Here is a 6,356-nt window from a genome sequence, read left to right as displayed (position 1 = left end):
TTAATATCACGATTCCTAGAGGTTGAGGCTTCGGTTTTACCTTGAGGAACGTGGCATATTCAGAAAATTCAATCACGGCTAATTTTACCTTCTTTCTCTCGGAGTAGTTGTGGCAATCAAACACGAACTCCATCTTCTTCTCCCACTCAAGATATGCCTTAGGATCAGATCTACCTTGAAAGGACGGAATCTTCATCTTAATACCACCCAAATTGTTATCTTCACGATTCCTAGCTTCTCTAAATCTTTCTCCAGGTCTCCTATTGTTAACAATGGAACCCCGATCTTCTTCTTCAACAAAACCAGACCCATAACGCTCTTCATCCTCCTCCCTCGGTGGAACTCTTTCCCTTCTACGAAAATTAGCATATTCAGAAAATTCAATCACGGCTAATTTTACCTTCTTTCTCTCAGAGTAGTTGTGGCAATCAAACACAAACTCCATCTTCTTCTCCCACTCAAGATATGCCTTAGGATCAGATCTACCTTGAAAGGACGGAATCTTCATCTTAATACCACCCAAATTGTTATCTTCACGATTCCTAGCTTCTCTAAATCTTTCTCCAGGTCTTCTATTGTTAACAATGGAACCCCGATCTTCTTCTTCAACAAAACCAGACCCATAACGCTCTTCATCCTCCTCCCTCGGTGGAACTCTTTCCCTTCTACGAAAATTAGCATATTCAGAAAATTCAATCACGGCTAATTTTACCTTCTTTCTCTCGGAGTAGTTGTGGCAATCAAACACGAACTCCATCTTCTTCTCCCACTCAAGATATGCCTTAGGATCAGATCTACCTTGAAAGGACGGAATCTTCATCTTAATACCACCCAAATTGTTATCTTCACGATTCCTAGCTTCTCTAAATCTTTCTCCAGGTCTCCTATTGTTAACAATGGAACCCCGATCTACTTCTTCAACAAAACCAGACCCATAACGCTCTTCATCCTTCTCCCTCGGTGGAACTCTTTCCCTTCTACGAAAATTAGCATATTCAGAAAATTCAATCACGGCTAATTTTACCTTCTTTCTCTCAGAGTAGTTGTGGCAATCAAACACAAACTCCATCTTCTTCTCCCACTCAAGATATGCCTTAGGATCAGATCTACCTTGAAAGGACGGAATCTTCATCTTAATACCACCCAAATTGTTATCTTCACGATTCCTAGCTTCTCTAAATCTTTCTCCAGGTCTTCTATTGTTAACAATGGAACCCCGATCTTCTTCTTCAACAAAACCAGACCCATAACGCTCTTCATCCTCCTCCCTCGGTGGAACTCTTTCCCTTCTACGAAAATTAGCATATTCAGAAAATTCAATCACGGCTAATTTTACCTTCTTTCTCTCGGAGTAGTTGTGGCAATCAAACACGAACTCCATCTTCTTCTCCCACTCAAGATATGCCTTAGGATCAGATCTACCTTGAAAGGACGGAATCTTCATCTTAATACCACCCAAATTGTTATCTTCACGATTCCTAGCTTCTCTAAATCTTTCTCCAGGTCTCCTATTGTTAACAATGGAACCCCGATCTACTTCTTCAACAAAACCAGACCCATAACGCTCTTCATCCTTCTCCCTCGGTGGAACTCTTTCCCTTCTACGAAAATTAGCATATTCAGAAAATTCAATCACGGCTAATTTTACCTTCTTTCTCTCGGAGTAGTTGTGGCAATCAAACACGAACTCCATCTTCTTCTCCCACTCAAGATATGCCTTAGGATCAGATCTACCTTGAAAGGACGGAATCTTCATCTTAATACCACCCAAATTGTTATCTTCACGATTCCTAGCTTCTCTAAATCTTTCTCCAGGTCTCCTATTGTTAATAATGGAACCCCGATCTTCTTCTTCAACAAAACCAGACCCATAACGCTCTTCATCCTTCTCCCTCGGTGGAACTCTTTCCCTTCTACGAAAATTAGCATATTCAGAAAAATTCAATCACAGCTAATTTTACCTTCTTTGTCTCGGAGTAGTTGTGACAATCAAATACGAACTCCATCTTCTTCTCCCATTCAAGATATGCCTCAGGATCAGATCTACCTTGAAAGGACGGAATCTTCATCTTAATACCACCCAAGTTGTTATCTTCACGATTCCTAGCTTCTCTAAATCTTCCTCCAGGTCTCCTATTGTTAACAATGGAACCCCGATCTTCTTCTTCATCAAAACCAGACCCATAACGCTCTTCATCCTCCTCCCTCGGTGGAACTCTTTCCCTTCTACGAAAATTACGACCGTTTTGTGGTTGCTCCTCACGTCTATTCTCCATCTGATCTATCCGTTCGTGAACCTGCTCCATCTCCATCTTCATCAAACGCCTCATCTCACTCATCATGGCCTCCATAAACACTTTCGGATCTACCAATTTTGTATCACCTTCGGCAATGCTCTTACCACTATCGTGAGACATGATTGCTGCAAAACGAGGTTAGAAAGAAAAAAAAAAAAGAACCTCATGAATCACTCCCTTACGTGTTTACACTCAAGAAGGTGGAGCACTCTCCACTCGTGTTTCACTCAAAATAATATGGTTTTACCCTCTGATGTTCTCACCACTCTTGCCTTTTTCCACTCGATAATTCTCTCTTAGTTCTTTTGAAACTAAACAAACAACTCAAAATTTCCAGCAACAATTCACCCAGAACTACTCAAGGAATTTCAAATTTGAACACAAGGAATATGGAAATTTTCAGATTAGAAATAGAAGAAATATTACAGTTTGGAATTTTGGAAGCACAGAATAGTGAATTTTTTTTTGGACTTTTTTTTTTGGTCTGGAACTTTATTTTTATTATTTAGTCACAAGCAGCAATAATAATTGTAATTGCCAAAAACGATTGATCAGATTTCAACAAGGACATGGAACTATACAAAGGACAATTGAAAGCGACGTGTAAATCAAATCTAGAAATTGTAGATATGGAAAGAAAAATCCAAATCTTGAAATTATTGATCAGATTTCAACAAGGACATGGAAATAAACAAAAGGACAATTGATAACGACATGTAATTCAAAGATGGAAGTTGCAGATATGGAAAGAAAATCCAAATCTTGAAATTATTGATCTGAAAATTAAAGCAAAGATTCGCGTAATCAATTAAGAATGGAATTCAAATCTGAAAATTTCAAATCTGAAAAATTAAAGCAAAGATTCACGTAATCAATTAAGAATGGAATTCAAATCTGAAAAATTAAAGCAAAGATTCACGTAATCAATTAAGAATGGAATTCAAATCTGAAAATTTCAAATCTGAAAAATTAAAGCAAAGATTCGCGAAAATCACAAATCTGAATTTTGACACACGATTTTTTTTTTTTTTTGATGATCAGCAACTAGCTTTTAAGAATAATGAAATAAAATTTCGAAATAGTGATGTGAAGGGATATGCAAACCTGAACTAGAAACCTGGCTCTGATACCAAATGATGTGAACCCCGTCAAGAATAACGAGACCCAACAACGAAAGGGAACCCAAGATCGTTCTATGAACAGATTCGAATGGAAGACTTCGACCTGTTGTTTATGACAAACAAGAACCTCGGTATAAGGAAGACGCCACAAAAGGTGGTGGAAACTCCGTTTGATAAGTCTAGTTGAACGCCACGGGAAATCCTGATAAGTTCGAGTAGTTCTTCAAAGAACCAAAGAGAATAAACCTCACAAGTTTTATGAATAACCAATGTCTATCTTTTTCTTTACAACCACATGCTTAAATAGGCTTTACAAAAGACTAGCAAGCTCTTTATCCCTACGCAATCTCTTGCGGTCCAAGCAATTATTTGGGCAACAAACCCATTATGGAAAACTTAGAAATATCAAATCAAAATATACTTAAATATCTAACTTAAATAAAGCATGAAATCGTTCTAAATATGGTACTCTTCATATTTCCATGCCGGTTCACCACCAATTATCTTTGTGGTCCAACATATTTCCATGTCAGTCCACCATCAATTTATTCCGCATCAATTTGGTTTAGATTTCCTGTGATTCTTGCCAATTCTTAGCCTTGACCAGATCCTTCTAGAACTTGAATCAAGGTGACGATTCTTTGTTGCCCACGTGGATCATGCTCAATGGGCCTCCATGAATTTGCTTGAGCCCATAACTCTTGGATGAGTCTGTTGAGCACATCATTGAACTTCTTTGCTCGTGCTCTCGTAACCGGCCCAATTGGTACTTGAACGAGATCCTTCAAAGCGGTGCCTTGATCTCCATCAAGAATTATTGTTAGCTAATTTTCCAAAGACGAAATCAGATTTTCAAAAACTCATGTATGCAATGTATGAAGGGTCTTAAGGTCATTCTAGGGTAAGGAGCCTCAGGAGTTCAATCATATAGGAGCTTTACAAGAATACCCTAATAAAATACGGATTCTTCAATCTTGAGTTCTTCAGTGCTTAAGGGCTTCTTGCTTTGAATTCCAAATGCCTTTGATTCTTTTTGGTCCTTTGAGAATGTCTACTTGAATATATCTTGCAACTATCATACTTGAAGTAAATACATTAGAGCAACAAGATATAATTTGTTATCATCAAAATATTTGCAACATAATTGGATTGACGCCATAGGTCTAACACGTTGGTTCCATAACGAGAGGAGTGTAAAAGATGATAATTAAACCTTGCATATAAAACTGTAATATTACTACTTTATAATTGTGTATATATTCAATCTATGACTATGATTAGCTACCATGGATCATATATTGCATATACACATAACTATAAAGCTATATCTGCATAATGTTGCATTTATTAAATAAATCAGCATTCATATTATTATTAGAAGCAGCAGACTCACTTAGGGTATTTGGTGCTTTTATTTCTATATATGTATATATATATTGGATCGGGTTTTATAAATGAAGATTAGAGCTCAAAAGGTTTTAAAGCTAAAGACACATAGATTGTAATTTGTTTGTAATCTTCTGTGTTTATAACCTTTTATGTTGAGAAGATTGCTAATAATTTCCATGTATTCTTTTGTGTCACGATTGACACATGTTTCCATGTATTTGTTCTAAGCATTTTTAATGGATGACTAGAAGTATCTTAGTTAGAAGCTCTTATGTGTTATTTAAATCCAAATATGTTGGATAATTATATATTCTGTTGCTATATTATAACTCTGATGTTGTAGTAATGTCACGTGAAAGTTGAAAAATTTTAATTCACGCCTTTTTGTAAAAGGCGGGGCGTTACATGCAACCTAGAGAGAAAGACAGAATTTATAGGGTCTAGGTTCAACTAGCGAGTTGGTCAATTTGACCATCTTAGCACACAAAAATCTCTCTTAAAGAATTTTCAAAAGTAGAAAATTAGAGATAAAAAGTGTACCTTAGGGGAGCCTTGGATAGTGCACATTTTTCATCACATGAGAAAAGCAGCTATCTAGTATGGATGCAATAGGGAAACTTTGCAAATATCAAGTATAAACTGTCAATTATATAAAGGAAAAAATAATTAATGTATCAAGAACTGAGACATCAGTTAAACATACATAAGATATCTGAGAAGCTATATAAGGGAACAATAAAAATCTGCATCCTTTTCCCTTTTTTTTTTTTGTTGTTGAAAAATAAAAGACAAAAACAACAAAGACATGCTTAAAAGGAAAAGAACATATGTCTAGACAAAGCATGTAAGAGCAAACCTGACCTCAAGGAGAAAGGTTTGACTATACCAAGACAGAAAAAGCAGTGACATGCTTCCTTTGTCATCCCTAGAATGTACCTGCAGAAATTTCTCAAAGCAGCCAAGAGAAAATCTAGGGATAGAAAATGTGGTTCCTCAAACAAAATGCAAGACAAAAATAGGATATATAAGATATGACAATCAATGCAATGAAAACATACTCGGTATGCACTAGGATTTAGGAACAGAAATCCTAAGCATGGTGAGACTGCACCTATACTAGGTGAGTCCACTGCCCCTCAAGGGTTGAATAGTCTCATCCTTTCTGACCCATACCTGGTGTACCCATGGTAGATGTGATTGGGTATTGCTCACACTGTCCATTCTCCTCAGCATACCTTGTAACAAGCTCAGCAACCCTTCATAGGCATGGTTGCTATCGAGCTTTTGCGGCTTTTTTTTTTTCTAGTGCCTTGATGTGTTCTTCAGAACAAACCGCTGTTGTCGCTGCTGATGCCGTGGAACCTGATGTCCCACCGAAGGTAGAGTACTAATGTGGACTTATTAGGCAACTTCCTTTGAGCCTTCTCCTTCTGAGCTTGGAGCTGTGGACATTTGGGTTGGATATGACCAGTTATGTCGCAGTGATGACAGGTGGGCAGGCTTCTTTTGTTGGAATGCTGCTTGGCTTTCTCTACAGAAATATGGTTAG

This window comes from Alnus glutinosa, chromosome 1 (assembly GCF_958979055.1).
Source record: "Alnus glutinosa chromosome 1, dhAlnGlut1.1, whole genome shotgun sequence".
Taxonomy (NCBI): Eukaryota; Viridiplantae; Streptophyta; class Magnoliopsida; order Fagales; family Betulaceae; genus Alnus; species Alnus glutinosa.
Note: the sequence above shows the minus strand (reverse complement) of the source record.